Below are 18447 nucleotides of genomic sequence, written 5' to 3'. Positions count from 1 at the left end.
ACATGCGCGCACGAGAAGAACGCACTAATTTCTTTACAGGGGATGCCACCATTAAATTCTGAACTCTGGCCCTGAGTTGTAGTAGCTTTGCGCTAGCCGCTGAGCTACCATAGTGCCCCAGCACTACCAAAGTGTTGGGGGTACCAGATTATTGGAGTTTTACTCTACTGCTTCTCGTGAGTGACGTTGTGACCTTTAAAGCTGATCCCTGACTGTTGCCAGGAAGTCTGACTGTAGCCAGTCCCTAACTGTTGCCAGGAAGTGTTGCTCCTCCCTGGTTTGTAATGTTGTTGAGGTTATAAACGTTGATGACAGCCAGCAAGTCTCATTTCACTTTGATCTACTGACTTCATCAATCTTTAACCATCTCGTGGTCCTCAGAGAATTCCTATTTGTTTGCAGCCCATCTGTTTGACATTTTGCCTGGAGAACAAGCTGTACCAACCATCTGACTTGCTTCGATGGTGCAGTGCAGGTTCCCATTGAGAGCTGTGGCTTGGCACAGCATCACCAGCCTGAATGGGGGCTTTCACCTACGAGACTGGTAGTCCTTGGTGTTAAGAGCCTCACTCTCTACAATGTGATTGAGCTAGACACTGGACATCCTGACAGTCTGTATTGGGGATAGATGTACAATTCTGACACTGTCTAAGTCACTCACAAACAGAGAATAATTTAACTTCAACAATCATCACCTTCATTATGTGCTGTGTCTAATGATGTTGGCAGTCATGGTCTATGAACATGATTGTTCTTGGCAAATTTTTCTACAGAAGTGGTTTATCATTGTCTTCTTCTGGGCAGTGTCTTTACAAGACAGGTGACCCCAGCCATTATCAATACTCTTCAGAGATTGTCTGCTTGGTGTCAGGACTTGTCATATGCACCAGCTGCTCATATGACCATCCACCACCTGCTCTCATGGTATTAATAATCACTGGCATATCACAGGTTTAAAATCACTGGCATATGTCGTGAAATTTGTTGCCTTTGTGGCAGTAGTACGTAATAATAAAAATTGTGAACTGTGTGTATATGGTGAATAAATAGTTAAATTAAATAGTGCAAAAAAAAGTAGTGAGGCAGTGTAAATGGGTTCAATGTCCATTCAGAAATCTGATGGCAGAGGGGAAGAAGCTGTTCCTGAATTGTTGAGTGTGGGCCTTCAGGCTCCTGTACCTCCTTCCTGATGGTAGCAATGAGAACAAGGCATGACCTGGGTGATGGGGGTCCTTAATGATGGATGATCACCAGGATCACCAGATTTACCCACCTTTCTTTCCCCAGGAATCTGATCAACCATTCTAGTTAGCCACCCACCCCCCACCAATTGACTACCTGCATCACAGCACTGCACTAAGCACTTTAAACCTCTTTTTATAACGCTGTTTACATTGTAAACACATGCTAGTATTCCATTTTATTCATATGAATGTCTGTAATGGTATTCTATGCCTGTACTTCTAACTTGACTTCTCTGTAACTCTTTATGATTGTTGAATGCTGTTGTTTTTATTGCATGTTGTGGCTTGACACCACATGTAAATCTATATGGTGAATAAAGTTGATCCTTGTTTGCCCGAATACTGCAGGTGAGGGAAAACTGAGCCAAGGTACGTTCAGTCAGGAGCTGATGACCTCACTGCTGCTCCTCTCTCGACAGACAGACTAGAATGCTTTCCTTCTGAGTGTGCAGTCGTGAGTGACGTGGGGCGGGCAGATATAATCACAAAACGAACACTCTCGGGCTTGTCGGCAATGACATGGCGCAGGCTGGGAAATGAGGCACAGGATATTGTGGAAACATCGTGAAAGTCGGCTAAGTGTATAGCGTCAGAATTAATGAGCAACATGAACTAGACATTGGCGCAGTGTGTTAGAAATCTGTAGGAGGAGGTCAGGTTATGCATTTCACACTGGGTAAAGCACAACTGATTTATACATAAGTGATTAATCTGATCAAAACTTAAGTGACTAAGTGAGTCCTTTGCATGAAGTGCGCACTGCACTCAATTTGCTGTTTGAACCTCATCACTGACAGTTTGATTACTATTAAAATAAAGTGAGGCAAACACGGGTGCATTTGTGTTTTGAAATGTGGAGGATCTAACTGGTTATGTATGTACTATAGGAGGTGTATTCAATTAGTTGTTTGTTGTTAATGTGGAGTTGTCTGTACCTATGTGCCATGCAAGCAATGTTCAAAGCAAATTTATTATCAAAGTATGTATATGTTACCATATACCACGCTGAGATTCATTTACTTGAAGGTATTCACAGGAAAATAAAGATATTCAATAGAATTTATGAAGCATTATACATAGATAAAGACTAACGAACAACCCAGTGCAAAAGAAGACAAATTGTGCAAATCAGAAATAAATAATACTGAGAACGTGATTTTTAGTGTCCTTGAAAGTGAGTGTAGGTTTGGGATCAGTTCAGAGTTCTGGTGAGTGAAGTTATCCACACTGGTTCAGGAGCCTGATGGTTGTAGGGTAGTAACTGTTCCTGAACCTGGTGGTGTGGGTTCTGGGGCTCATTGTGGTGAGTGAAGTTATCCACACTGGTTCAGGAGCCTGATGGTTGTGGGGTAATAACTGTTCCTGAACCTGGTGGTGTGGATTCTGGGGCTCCTGTATGGTGGTAATGAGAAGAGAGCATGGCGTGGATGACGGGTGCTGCTTACGTGAGGCAGTGCTGCTTGTAGACGTGCTCAGTGGTGGGGAGGGATTTGACTGTGATGGACTGGGCTGTATCCATCACTTTTTGTAGACTTTCCCATTCCTAAGCAGTAGTGTTTCTACAACCAGTTAGGACACTCTCCACTGAGTATCTATAGAAGTTTGTCAAAGTTTTTGTTGACGTGCTGAATCTACACAAATTTCTAACAAAGTAGAGGTGCTGCCGTGCCTTCTTTGTAATGTGCTGGTTTCAGGCCAGACCCTCTGATATGATAACACCGAGGAACTTAAAGTTACCATCTGCAATCCCCTAATGAGGCCTTCCTGCTTCTTTCTCTTTTAGCCAATAATCAGCTCTTTGGGCTTGCTGGCGATGACTGAGAAGTTGACCATTTGAAAGCTTGTTCATTTGAGAGGTAGTGAGCAAGTTTCTCATTGTGGCTCTGTCTCATAGTTCATGTGTGCATGACAATGAACTCATCTGGATGTACCCATTGGTTCCAAAGCCACCCGGCTGCGTTACGCGGTGATGCTAATACTCCAGAAGCAGAGCTCTGGGCCATTGATCCAGAGACACAATACGGAGTTTCAATCCAAACATTGCAGTTCAACATTTCAAATCTGAGTAATTAAATAAATATTGATGGAAGTTGGTTTCAAAGTTCAATGTAAATTTATTATCCGAGTACATATATGTCACAATATACAACCCTGAGATTCGTTTCCCTGCGGGCACCCTCAGCAAATCCAGGAACCAAAATAGAATCAATGAAGGACCACACCCAACAAGACAGGCAAACAATCAGTGTGCAAAGGACAACAAACTGTGCAAACACAAAAAAAATAAATCAGCAATAAATATTGAGAACATGAGATGAAGAGTCCTTGAAGGTGAATCCACTGGTTTATTTATTTATTTAGAGATGAGAGAACAGTTCAGTGATGGGACAAGTGAAGCTGAGTGGAGTTATTCCCACTGGTTCAAGAGCCTAATCATTGAGGGGTATTAACTGCTCCTGAACCTGGTGGTGTGAGTCCTGAGGTTCTTGTACCTTCTTCCTGATGGCGGTAGTGAGAAAAGAGCATGGCATGGATGGTGGGGGTCCCTGATGACGGACGCTGCTTTCCTACGACAGCACTCAGTAACAATAACATGCAACTAATGGGTTATTGAAATGGGTTTTTTTTAAGGGCAAGAAAACTCTTATCATTGTCTCTGTCACCACAGTAATAAAATCACAAGTCCACACAGCATTCAGACCAGGCTGTTTCTGGCACTTTTTAAACATTTTATTTTCCACATCAAAAAAGACCACTTTGTTTCTGAAAATCTAGCGGGAGATTTTGGCCATATCTTTACTAATGTTAGTGTTTGGACTTGTATAGATAATGTCCATATTATAGAAATAACACCTTTAAACACTTTAATAGATTCACATAGCTTAACTTGTTCCTTTGTGAAATTTAATTCATATTAAATACGTAAAAGTCACATCTTCTTCCATGTTGAACACTGCCAACTGAGGTCGCAGGTTGTTGCACCGAGATTTAAAAGTCCTAAAAACAGCCTGGTTTGAAGGATGAGTGGACCTGTGACTTTATTGCTGTTGTGACTTGTCACGAGCATGGGCTGTTCTGACTTGCTGCATTTTAATGCATGTTTAATATTAATACATGTCAGTGTAACCTTGAAACCTGCTAGTCCGTTTTGCAAAATTTATAGGCAAGGTTTATTTGTTCCTTTGCTTCCTTAATTGCACAGAACTCTGTTACTGTTTGCAACGTCTAATGGTAAAATGTTAGATTGAAGACTAATCCAAATAATGGGGAAACATCGGACACAAAGCTCAAGTCTCCTCAACCTTTGTAATTGCATTCAGCCAGCCTGGCAGCCTGATGCAGTTGGAGCATGGTGCAGTGTTGTGAATGGAAGTGGTTTTAAGTTTGCTTCCTTCTATCTGGTTTATAAAGTGAATGCTCAGATGTTTGTCTCCCAGTGCATCGTGGAGTACTGACTATACGTTGCAACACACACAACATGCTGGAGGAACTCAGCGGGTCAGGCAACATCTGTGGAAATGAACAAACAGTTGATGCTTCGGGCCGAGACCCTTCTTCAGGATTGGAAAGGAAGTGGGAAGACGCCAGAATGAAAAGGTGGGGTGTGGGGAAGAAGGATAGCTGAAAGGCAATAGGTGAAGGCAAGTAGGTTGGAAAGATAAAAGGCTGGAGTGGAAGGAATCTGATAGGAGAGGAGAATAGACCATTGGAGAAAGGAAAGGAGGAGGGGCACCAGGTAGAGGTGATAGGCTTGTGAGAAGAGCTGGGAAATCAGAGTGGGAAATAGAAGAAGAGGGAGTGGGAGGGATTCTTTTAACCGGAAGGAGAAATCAATGTTCTCTGTCTTTGTGCCTCTTATTATTTGTATACCTCTTCCTCAGTCCCCCTCTAAGCTCCTTAATCCTCACCTTAAACCTATACCCTTTGCTCTTAGATAACTCTGCCAAAGGGAACAGGTTCTGACTATCTGCCCTTGGCCTCTCATAAACTGGTATAGCTTTGTATAAAAAATTCTTCCTCAATCTCTTTCCAAACCTGTTAACCCTCACCTTAAACACTTTGGTTTTAGACAGCTGTGCCAAAGGGAAAAGATTCTGTCTATTGGCCTCCCATAACTTGGCATACATTTGTTACGTTCTCTCTCAGCTTCCTTGGCTCTGAGGAAGACAAACCCATTCTCTGCTTGTACCTGAAGCATTCTACCTCGGGCAACATCCTGGTGAATCTCTTTTTGCACCCTCTCCAGTGCAGTCACGCACCCCTGATACTGTGAGGACCAGAACTGCACGCAGTATTCCGGCTGTGGCGTAACTAGTAATTGATTCAGTCATTTGCTTGTGTTCTATGCCTTTTTCACCACCTTACTCCTCTGTGCTTTCATCATTAAGGATCTTTCGACATGTACGCCAGAGTCCATTTGTTCCTCAGTACTCCCTGGGGCCGTGCTATTCATGGTATCGTACCCATGTTCGACATGCCAAATTAACACAGGTAAAATTAGCAAGGTCAGACAGTGTCTATGGAGAGGAATAAACATACAGTGTTTCAGGCCATGACTCTTGAAGCGCAACGGGATGGAAAAGTCCCAGCCTGAAATGTCGACACTGTTTATCCCTGTCTGTAGATGCTGCCTGACGAGCTGAATTCCTCCAGCACTTTGTGTGTGTTGCTCTGGAATTCCAGCATCTGCAGAATCTCTGGTGTTTTTGACCTCCTAAAGTTCAGATTAATTTATCACAGGTACATGGAAACTTAGAGTGAAATGCGTGTTTGCGCTAACAACCAAGCGTGTGCCCGAGAGAGCCCAGGAGTGTTTTCACACATTCTAATGCCAACATAGCACGCCCGTAATGTTTAACAGAACAATAACACAACACACATCATTGAACAACTCATGAAGCAACAACAACAACAACAGAACAAAACAGGCCTCTTTCCCACCCTACTACCTCTCACACACACAGGCCTCACATCCCTCATACACACAGGCCTCCCACCCCAGGATGGGCCTTAACACACACCAGGACAGGTCTCACACACCAGGACAGACCTGCCACCCCAGACAGGCCATATCTCACCCCTCACATACACATGATTCAGACCCTAGGAATAGCCTCCTCCCACCCCTCACACACACAGGTCTCACACCCCAGGACAGTCCTCTCACCCCTTACACACACAGGCTTCACAACCCAGGACAGGCCACCTCTCACCCCTCACACACAGGCCTCATACCCCAGGACAGGCCACCTCTCACCCCTCACACACAGGCTTCATACCCCAGGACAGGCCTCTACCCTCACACACATGGGCTTCATACCCCAGGATGGGCCACGCCCAGTCCTTGATGCAACTGGAAATCTAGAGCAACACAGACAGAATGTTGGAGGAACTCAGCAGGTCAGGCAGCATCTATAGAGTGGAATATATAGTTGACATTTCCGGCCTAGGACTGAATCAGGTCCTGATAGAGGCTCTCAGCCCAAAATGTCGACTGTTTAGTCCATAGATACTGCCCAACCTGCTAAGTTCCTCCAGGTTTTTGTGTGTGTTGTTCCATACTTCCTGACAGCTTTGTAGGAGACCAATCAGCCCTTCAAGTCAATAGTAGCTCACACAACAATCATATCTCCCACTGTTTTTTCCCTGTAACCTATTCTCTCACCATTCCTGTCAACTGCCTACAGATTCTGCCGCCTGCACTAAAGCAATGTACAGTACAGTGGACAACTAACCTCCCTACCTGCATATCGTTGGGCTGTGAGGGGAATCCAGAGCTTCCGGGGGAACCTGTGTGGCCACAGAGAGATTGAGACTACACTGGAGATCAGGGTTGAACTGTCAAGCAGCAGTGCTACCAGCTGCACCATTGCTGTCTGGAAATGCAAGCTGCGGGCAGCATGCAGCATTGAATGTGTCCAGACTGTTGTTGCCCGGCTACAAGCTTAGATACAATAGAACTGCACATCTCTAGGACTAAAAGTCAAAGGAGCAGAATTAGGCCATTTGTCCCATCAATTCTGCTCCGCCATTCAATCATAGCTGATTTATTATCACTCTTACTTTCTTAGATTGGGTCAGTCAATCTGATCAATGCCTTATAACGCTTCAGGATTACACCTTTGCTTTTGTATTCTAGTCCTCTTGAAATGAATGCTAATATTGCATTTGCCTTTCTTACCACCTACACAACCTGCAAGTTGACATTTAGGGAATCCTGCACAAGGACTCCCAAGTCCCTTTGCACCTCTGATTTTTGAATTTTCTCCCCATTTAGAAAACACTTTTATTCCTTCTACCAAGGTGCATGACCATACACTTCCCTACACGATACTCCATCTGACACTTCTTTGCCCACTCTCCCAATTTATCTAAGTCCTTCTGCAGACAACCTGCTTTCTCAAAACTACCCGCCTCTCACCTATCTTTGTATTATCTGCAAACTTGGCCACAAAGCCATCAATTCTGTCATCCAAATCATTGACGTATATTTTAAAAAGCAGTCCCAACACCAACCCCTGCTGCATATCACTAGTCACCGGCAGCCAGCCAGAAAAGGCTCACTTTATTTCCACTCTTTGCCTCCTGCCAGTCAGCCAGTCTTCTATCCGTGCTAGTATCCTTCCTGTAATACCACAGGCTCTTATCTTGTTAAACAGCCACATGTGCGGCACCTCGTCAAAGGGATGCACACATCTATGTATGCATTCATTTCCAGCTTTCCCCATCACATGCCTTCCCTCAGCACTAATGAAGCCCATGAATTACCATCCACTTTCGAGCTGTAATCTCATCTCATTATATTTTAATAAGGGCTGACTCTGCATTAATGGTGCATCACAGAAGCAACTCAGTGGATTTATTCAGATCATTGTAAGACAGTCATCGGGTTTGTTACTGGGTAATTTTCATGAAATTTCTCCTCATTTAAAGTAAGACTGAAAGCCATAGGAATAGAATCGGGCTGTTCAGCCCATCGGGTCTGCTCTGAGCCTCCACTGCTTCATTGCTTCCCACTCAACCCTGTTCTCCTACTTTCTCCCTGTAACATTTCGCGCCCCAACTAATCAAGAACCTATCAAAGTCCACTTTAAATATACCCAGTGACTTGGCCTCCACAGCCATCTGTAGCAATGAATTCCATAGATTCAACACCCTCTGGCTGAAGAAATTCTTCCTCATCCCCATTTCTAAAGGGACATCCTTGTATTGTGAGGTTGTGCCCTCTGGACCTAGACTCTCCCACTACTGGAAACATCTTCTGCAGGTCCACTGTATTTGCATTTCAATATTCGGTAGGTTTCAATGAGATGCCCTCTTATTCTTCTAAACTTCAGCAAGTGCAGGCTCAGAGCAATCAAGTGATCTTCATGCCCTTTCATTTTTGGGGTCATTCTCATAAAACTCCTCTGGACCCATTCCAATGCTGGCACATCTATTCTTAGGTAATGGGGCCCAGGACTAGTCATAGTACTTCAAAGTGCTGGAGGAACTTAGCAGGTCAGGCAGCATCTATGGAAATGTATAAACAGTCAACATTTCGGGTTGAGACCCTTCATCACAACTGGAAAGGAAGGAGGGAGAAACCAGATTAAGAAGATGGGGGGTGAGGGAGGAGGAGGATGAGGAAAAACTGTAAGGTGATAGGTGAAGCGGAGCAGATGGGCGAGGGAGGATTAAGTGAGAAGATGGGAAGTGATAGGTGGAAAAGGAAAAGGACAGAATAGGAGGGGAGAGTGAATAATGGAAGAAAGGGAAGGAGGAGGAGGGGCAGCAGGGGCAGGAGACAAATAGATGAGAAGCCAGAGAGGGAAAATGAAGAAGAGGAGAAAAATAGCAGAAGTTGGAGAAATTGATGTTCATACCATCAGGTTGGAGGCTACCCAGACAGAATATGAGGTGTGGCTGCTCCACCCTGAGACTGGTCTCATTGAGGCAGAAGAGGACACGGCAGAATGGGAATGGGGATAGGACTTTAAATGGGTAACCACTGGGAAATTCCACTTTGACAAAGCGGTTCCCCCAGTTTATGTCATGTCTCACCAATTTTGAAGAGGTTGCACCGGGAGCACCAATTACAATAGACGACCCCAACAGATTCACAGGTGAAGTGTTTTTTCACTTGGATGGGCTTTTTGGGGCCTCGAATGGAGGTGAGGGTAGAGGTGGATGGGCAGGTGTAGTACTTTGGCTGCTTGCTGGGAGGGACAAATGGATAAGGAAATCGTGCAGGGAGTGATCCCTGTGGAAAGCAGTTAGTTGGGGGTAGGTAAAGATTCGTTTGGTGGTAGGATCTCTTTGGAGATGGCGGAAGTTGCGGAGAATGATGTGTTGGATGCAGAGTCTCATGGTGTGCTAGGTAACAGGAACTCTATCACTGTTAAGGCGACAGGAAGATGGGGTGAACAAGGATGACATCTCTGATGTCCTGGAAAGGAAATCTCATCCTGGGAATGGATGCTGTTTTTCCCCCTCCTTCCCATTTCTTTGTTTCTCCATTCTGGTCTCTCACCTCTTCTCCCCTGCCTGTCACCTCACTCTGGTGCCCCTCCTCCTTGCCTTTCTCCTAGTATTCACTCTCGTCTCCTATCAGATTCCTTCTTCTCCAGCCCTTAAACACTTTTACTTATCACCTCCCACCTCCTTACTTCTTTCTCCCATCCCCTACCCACCTGGCTTCACTTATCACCTCCCACCTTCTTACTTCTTTCTCCCATCCCCTACCCACCTGGCTTCACTTGTCACCTCCCACCTCCTTACTTCATTCTCCCATCCCCTACCCACCTGGCTTCACTTGTCACCTCCCACCTCCTTACTTCATTCTCCCATCCCCTACCCACCTGGCTTCACTTGTCACCTCCCACCTCCTTACTTCATTCTCCCATCCCCTACCCACCTGGCTTCACTTGTCACCTCCCACCTCCTTACTTCATTCTCCCATCCCCTACCCACCTGGCTTCACTTGTCACCTCCCACCTCCTTACTTCATTCTCCCATCCCCTACCCACCTGGCTTCACTTATCACCTTCCACCTCCTTACTTCATTCTCCCATCCCCTACCCACCTGGCTTCACTTGTCACCTCCCACCTCCTTACTTCATTCTCCCATCCCCTACCCACCTGGCTTCACTTATCACCTTCCACCTCCTTACTTCTTTCTCCCATCCCCTACCCACCTGGCTTCACTTGTCACCTTCCACCTTCTTACTTCATTCTCCCATCCCCTACCCACCTGGCTTCACTTGTCACCTCCCACCTCCTTACTTCATTCTCCCATCCCCTACCCACCTGGCTTCACTTGTCACCTTCCAGCTTGCCTCCTCCTCTTCCCCCATCTTCTTACTCTGGAGCTCCTGGCTCCAACCCTTGTTTTCCAGTTCTGATTAATTGTCTCGGCCCGTAACATTGACTGTTTATTCCCCTGCATAGATCCTGTCTGACCACCAGCATTTTGTGTGTGTTACTCAAGAATTCTAGCATCTGCAGAATCTGTTGTGTGTGCCCAAAACTCCAGATGTGGTCTGACCAATGCCTTCTAAAGCATCTGCATTATCTTTAAATTCTAGCCCTCTAAAATGAATGCTGGCATTGCATTCACCTTTCTTACTACTGACTGAACCTGCAAGTTAACCTTTAGATCAGGGATTCCCTACCTTTCTTATGCCATGGACCAAAGGGTCCGTGGACCCCAGGTTGGGAACCCCTCCTTTAGAGAATCCTGCACTAGGACTTCCAATTTCTAAATTCACTCCATGTTTAGAAAATAGTCTCCGCCTTTTCTCCTTTTACCAATGTGCATGACGATACACTTCTCCACACTTTATTCCATCTGCCACTTTTTTGCCTAAACTCCTGATCTGTTGAAAATGTTCAACCTCTCCAATTATGGTCACCGTATAGTTTTGAGCATGTTGAACACACAACGTCCATGCATTATTTAACGGGTAATCCAATCTACATCCAATGGTGAAAGCTGTATACGTACTCTAGAACGTGCTTTACCTTGCTGTATTTATTTTAACAGGAACATCATTCTTCCAATTATTTGTAATTTCATTTAAATTTCAAAGCAACTTTTTATTATCAGAGTTCATATATGTCACCACATACTGTACAACCCTGAGATTCATTTTCCTGTGGGCATACTCAGCAAATCTATAGAATTATAACTATTCCTGGATCAATGAAAGATCAAGTGGAGTGTAGAAGGCAACAAACTGTGCAAATGCAATATAAATAGATATCCTCATAGCTTGTCACACCAGACAGTCAGCCATTCTTGTCTGGCGCGTGGTGTCAGAATTGGTCTCCTTTCAGATTAACCGGGTCACGGTATGAACGTTCCTGACTCGACCCTTGTTTTTTTTTTAACGAGGTCAAGTGGCTAGCTCGATGCTCAACCCGGCACAGATTTATTGCTGTATAAATAGATAGCAATAAATAATAGGAACATGAAATAACAAGATAAAGAATCTTTAAAGTGAGATCATTGGTTGTGGAAACATCTCAATGGATGGGCGAGTGAGTGTAGTTATCCTCTTTTGTTCAACAGCCTGGTGGTTGTGGCATAGTGAGTGTTCGTGAACCTGGTGGTGTGAGCTCTAAGGCTCGTGTACTTCCTATCTGGTGGCAGCAGCGAGAAAAGAGCATGGCCTGGGTGATGAGGACATCTGATGATGGGTACTGCTTTCCTACGACATTAGAGAGAGTAAAATTGAACACTTCTCGTGTTAGGTGGTGGTACCATCTTCCCTGTGTTTCTCTTAGAAGTTCGTTCTTCTACTTGTAGGTCCTAATATGGGGGTGTGTGCTCCCCCACACAATCCTTTGAGAGGATGGAGGGTTTTGCAAAGTTTACAGTTGCCCTATGAGGTTTTAATGGTATTGAGGTAATTTCAGTGTAGGTGTGATTCCTCAACTAGGAAGGATTCCAACATCCCGTGTCTCCTGATCCCTATTTCCTCTTGCGTTTCCTTGCTGAGCTCTGCGTTCCTTGTAGATGTGCGGAATGGTGAAGTGTCTTCTCCTGCTGCGCCTGAAAACTGCCTTATTAATCATAGTGAGTCTGTCCTCGGCTGTGGTAGTGATGCATGAGCTTCTGTCTGGTGTTTAGAACCTCTCAGACACTCAGTCTCTCTGTTTGTGGTGCTCGTGGAATAATCAGGCTCCCCGCCACCCATCACCTCACTGCACCCGACAACTGTTCAGTGGCTACACCGAGTGAGCCTGCAATATAATTTTTGTTTGTTCACACAGATGTCATATCTCACATGTCTGAGATGATTCAAAGTGATTCACAGCCTGGATGCCTCAGGGCTGCTCCTGGATATGATAAATGAGTGACTAATTTGCACTAATGGCCTTGCATACTCAGTGACCTCTGACACAGTTATTGTCCCTGGAAAAGTGACCGCATCTACACCTCTTGTGCATCCCTCAATATTCTGTGGTACTTTTTAATTGACTTCTTATTGCTGGGGCTTGAGGACCTAAATAATGGGGAAGGGTTGAATAGGTCAGGACTTTATTTCCCCTCCCTTTTGCTTGAGGCTGCCGGAGGATGGTAATGTTTATGTGCTATGATAATAAATTTTACTTTGACTTTGATTTTGACTGATGGCAGTCGGGAAGTAGCTGATGCTGAACCCTGAGGTGCAGGTCTTCAGGTGCTTGTGCCTCCTGCTAGATGGCAGCAATGAGAAGAGGGCATAGCCCAGGCAGTGGGGGTAGATTCTGACCTCTTCGCCATTTCTTTGCAGTCCCAATGAAGGGTCTCGACCCAAAATTTCGACCGTTTATTCCCATCCACAGATACAGCCTGACCTGCTGTGCTCCTCTAGCACATTGTGCGTGTTGCTGTAGATTTCCAGCATCTGCAGTACCTCTTATGTCCTTAAGGATAGATGTTGCCTTCCTGTGGCATCATCTCATGCAGATGTCTTTGATGGTGGGGAGGACTGTACCCATGATGAGTCCATCACTTGAGAAAGGGGCAGCCCATGTTACAACCTGTATGAGCTTCCTTATCAATGGGGTACTTGAACCCTCATTGTCTCCCCAGGGCATTATCCTTGCATTTGATTCCTTGCCAGAGGAAACATTTTACAACCGATAAATTAGAAAATCCTTCAAACTGTTGAGAAGTATAAAGCCCTCATGATACTTGTCACGGTAAATCGATTTATTTATATTCGGGTGTTAAAGGGGTCTGTAGGTCAGACGGCATCTGTGGGAAGAGAAGAAGACTTCTTGAAGTATTTTGTTAGCGTCATTGATCCACTCATGTAAGAGAAAGCCCATAGGGTCTGTTGCCCTTTGTCAGAACTGACAGCAGTGCTTCAGCCAACACAAAGTGGGAGTTGTTTGGATCTTTAAAACCGACAGACGTTGGCTGTCCTCCGACAATGCAGCCTCAGACGTGAAATCTATTATAAACACTAGCGATTCTGGAGATGATGGAAATCCAGAGCAGCACACACAAAATATGGGAGTAACTCAGCAGGGCAGGCAGAATCTCTGGAGAGCAATAAACAGTCTATGTTTCAGGCCGAGACCCTTGATCAGGTCTGGAAAGGAAGCGGGAAGAAGCCAGAATCGGATGGTGGGTGTGGGAAAGGAGCTCAAGCTGGCAGGTGATAGGTGAAACCAGGTGAAGGGGAAGGTGGGTGTTTAGGGGAGGGGGTGTGACACGACGTCCAAGCTGGAGTCTGCTGCTCCCCAGTGTTCGCTGCAGAAGATAAAGAAGATGGACTTTATTGTGTTTGATTGCAGACTGCTGCAACTTTCATGAACTCGGGGTCTTGGACTATATCTTTTGTGTGATTGTATTTTACTGATATCTTATATGTGCTTTGTGCTGTGCATGAATCTTGGCACAGTGTTTTGTACCTTGAACCCTGAAGTAATGCTGTTTCATTTGGCTGAATTCATGGGTATTCATTTATGGCTTAATGTTAATTAAACTTGAACTTAAACTTGAACCTACCCTGCTGGTGCTGTAGCAAACTACCAATGAACTGAAATGAAGAGTTAGGAAATCATTAGAATGTTTGATGCCCAAGATGTTGAGTACAACTTGTACTGAGATCGATGGACACAGAGTCAAAGGAAATCAGGATCAGATAGTCAGTGATGAGGTTGTGGATCACTGGATGGCAGAGTAGGCTCGGAAGGTGGAATGACCATTTTGTTTTCCTGTTTAAGACTCCAGTTGTGCAGAAATAATAATGTGGATGATTTGCTGCATTCTCTGTCTTATCACCTCTAGTTTATTGTCTCACTGGGATGGAGCCTTCTTTGAGCTGGTGCTGCTAAGGTCAGCTGCCTTATGTTCTTTGACAGGATTTTTATTTAAGGTGGGTATATTTACAAAGCTGGCTGCTTCTCTTTCTGAACTGCTGCTGGTTAGATCCTAAATTAGCAGAATAGAGTCCTCCAGTGGACAGTGGAAAGTTTAATAGTGTGTCCTGTTTTAGTGTATCTAGACACACCAGAGTGCTGGAGAGATGAAAGCCAGTGCTCAGAACCAACAGGCTATATTTTACTGCAAAGATCACTCAGATGCAGTACAATATGGATAAATATTGAAGCTATCCTCTGGTAGGGAAAGCCGTGGGGTGAGTATTATTTCAATGGTGTGAGTTAGGAAAATGTCGATGTGCCAGAGTGAACTGTGTGTCATTATACACTTGTCACTGAAAATAAAGATTCAGGTTCCTTATTCAGGTACAGCTAACAGTTTAGAAAACTAATATTTGGCATTCATCTTTGAAGTGGGGGATCTTGAACAAGGAACCGCAAATCTCAGGATATTTGGGGTAAGATTTTTAGGACGGAGATGAGGGAAAATCTCTTCACTCAAAAGGTGGCAAACTGATGGAATTATCTCCCACTGAGGGCTGAGGCCAAGTCACTGAGCATATTTAAGAAAGAAGTTGGTAGATTACTGGACACTGGCATCAGCAACTCAGTATTGAGTTGGAGGCTCAGTTGTGATTATATTGAGTGAGAGCAGATCTGAATGACTAACTCCTGATTGCTTTGCATATTTCAGTAGACAAAGTGTATTTGGATGCTGATTGACCTGCTGAGTATCGCTTGCTTTTACTGTATTTATTTTATTTTATTGATATACAGCGTGGAATAAGCCCTCTGGGCCTTCGAGCTACACCACCCATTTTAATCCCAGCCTAATCACAGAACAATTTATAATGACCGATTAACTTACCAATTGGTACTTCTTTGAACTGTGGGAGGAAACTGGAGCACCCGGAGTAAACCCACGCAGTCACAGAGACAATGTCCAAACTCCTTCCAGACAACGGTGGGTATTTTGTTTTTATTTAAGTCTGCAGAGATGCAAGCCCTGCCTCACTCTGCTCGGATTTGAAATACCCAGTCCCACTTCCCAACACACATCACCACATTCTGTTGTCAGTCCTGATTCCAATTCTCGGCGACGAGAGTTCTTTTTCAAGCATTTTCAAAGTGTAGATCTCCTTGTTTTCCTCAGGCTGAATCCAGTCTTTGTTATTTTTCTTATCTCAGAGCCCAGCTGATGTCAGATAGTTTCACACTCTTCTCCTGGTTTATTAAAACTTGGGAGGAGGCCTTTTTGCCTTCTCAGTCCAATCCTATCCAATTCCTACACTGATTTCTCTCTCCCATATCCATCAACTCCACTCAGAAGGTCCAGGAGCCTCAGGGCTCACACCACCGGGTTCACAAGCTGTTGTAACCCCTCAACCATCAGGCTTTTGAACAAAAGGCGAATAACTTCACTCAACTTCTCTTGCCCCAATAGTGACATGTTAGCACAAGCAGTGGATTCACTTTCAAGGACTCTTCACCTCATGTTCTTAATAATTATTGATTATTTATTTATTTATTACTACTAGTTTTTGTTTTGTATTTGCACAGTTGTCTTCTGCACTCTGGTTGAACACACTAGTTGGGCGGTCTTGTATTGATTCTATGATGGTTATTATTCTATAGAATTATTGAGTATTCTCACAAGAAAATGAATCTCAGAGTTGTATATGGTGACATATATGTACCTTTATAATAAATTTACTTTGAACTTTAAACTGTGCCCCGTTAATACTAGAGGTAATTTACAGTGCCCAATTATCCTATCAAGCAGCACGTCTTTGGGATGTGGGCAGGAATCCGAGCGCCTTGAGAAAACCTGCATGGACACAGAGAACATTCACTCTCCAACAGATAGCAGGTCCAGACTGAACCCAAGTCGTTGAAACCATGAGGCAGTAACACTGCCTGCTGTGTCACTGAATCAAGAGTCAGAATCAGATTTAATATCACCTGCATATGTTGTGAAATTTGTTAACTTTATAGCAGCAGTACAATGAAATACATGATAAATAAATACAGAGAAAAAACTTTAAGTTACATTAAATATATGTAGGCCTCCGTTAGTCTCAATAGACCATGGAATTGCACCTTGGAAAGTTTCCAGGGCGCATGCTAGGGCAAGGTTTTTTTTTATGGAAGACCGGCAGTTGCCCAAGCTGTAAGTCTCCCCTTTCCACGCCACCGATGTTGTCCAAGGGAAGGGCATTAGTATCCATACAGCTTGGCACCAGTGTCGTCGCAGAGCAATGTGTGGTTAAGTGCCTTGCTCAAGGACACCACACGCAGCCTCAGCCAAGGCTCGAACTAGCGACCTTCAGATAACTAGATGAATGCCTTAACCATTTGGCCACGCGCCAAAACATTAAATATATATTAAATATATATGTCTATTAAATAGTTAAGTTAAAAGTAGTGCAAAAGAACAGAAATAAAAGAAGTATTGAGGTAGTGTTCATGGGTTCAATGCCCATTTAGAAACTGGATAGCAGAGGGGAAGAAGCTGGTCCTGAATTGCTGAGTGTGCACCTTCAGGCTTCTGTACCTACTTCCCGGCCGCAACAGTGTGAAGAGGGCATGTCCTGGGTAATGGGGATCCTTAGTGACGGACACCATCTTCCTAAGTCACCACCCCTTGAAGATATCTTGGATACTACAGAGACTGGTACCCATGATAGAACTGACTAATTTTACAAATTTCTGCGTTTTGTGCAGTAGCCCCCCTCCCCCCAATACCAGATGGTGATGCAGCCAGTCAGAATGCTCTCTACGGTACATCTGTAGAAGTTTTCAAGTGTTTTAGTTGACAACCCAAATCTCCTCAAACTCCTAATGAAATATAGCCATTATCTTGCCTTCTTTATAGCTGCAGCAATATGTTGCCTTCAGGTTAGGTCTATATCTCTCTCTCCTCTCTCTCCTCTCTCTCTCTCTCTCTCTCTCTCTCTCTCCTCTCTCCCCTCTCTCCCCTCTCTCCCCTCTCTCCCCTCTCTCCCCTCTCTCCCCTCTCTCCCCTCTCTCCCCTCTCTCCCCTCTCTCCCCTCTCTCCCCTCTCTCCCCTCTCTCCCCTCTCTCCCCTCTCTCCCCTCTCTCCCCTCTCTCCCCTCTCTCCCCTCTCTCCCCTCTCTCCCCTCTCTCTCTCTCTCCCCTCTCTCCCCCCCCTCCCTCTCTCCTCTCCCCACCTAGGGACTTGAAAGCGCTCACTCTCTCCACTTCTGATCCCTCTATGATGATTGGTTTGTGTTTCCTCATCTTATCCTTCCTAAAGTCCACAGTCAGCTCTTTGATCTTGCTGATGTTGCGTGCAAGGTTGTTGCTGTGGCACCACTCAACTAACTAGTATATCTTGCTCCTGTACGCCCTTTCGTCACTGTCCGAAATTCTGCCGACAATCATCAGCTGTTGTATCATCAGCTGATTTATGGATGGTATTGAACTCACAGTCATGAGTGTAGAGAGAGTAGAGCTGTGAGCTACACACACACCTCTGTGGAGCACCAGTGTTAATTGTCAGTAAGGTGGAGATGTTATTTCCAATCCACACAGATTGTGGTCTTCCGGTTGGGAAGTCAAGGATCCAGTTCAGAGGAAGGTACAGAGGCCAGAGTTCTGTAGCTTTTCGATCAGGACTGTAGGAACGATGGTGTTAAATGCTGAGCTATAGTCAATAAACAGCATCCTGACATAGGTAGTTGTATTGTCCAGGTGATCCAAGGCTGTGTGGGCAGCCATTGAGATCTTGTCTGATGTAGACCTATTGTGGCAATAGACAAATTGCGCTGGGTCCAGGATCTTCCTTGGGCAGGTGTTGATTCTGAGATATGTCATGAAATTT

At 44.7% G+C, this 18447-nt stretch overlaps 1 protein-coding gene across 3 annotated transcripts in view; it reads left to right on the top strand.

The window, feature by feature from the left end:
* The window catches only part of LOC140731197 (carboxyl-terminal PDZ ligand of neuronal nitric oxide synthase protein), a 137592-nt gene that overhangs the window by 49187 nt on the left and 69958 nt on the right, over positions 1-18447 (top strand). The window lies entirely within an intron of this gene.

The sequence above is a fragment of the Hemitrygon akajei genome, chromosome 7 (assembly GCF_048418815.1).
Source record: "Hemitrygon akajei chromosome 7, sHemAka1.3, whole genome shotgun sequence".
Lineage (NCBI taxonomy): Eukaryota > Metazoa > Chordata > Chondrichthyes > Myliobatiformes > Dasyatidae > Hemitrygon > Hemitrygon akajei.
This window is presented reverse-complemented; position numbering and strand designations above follow the sequence as displayed.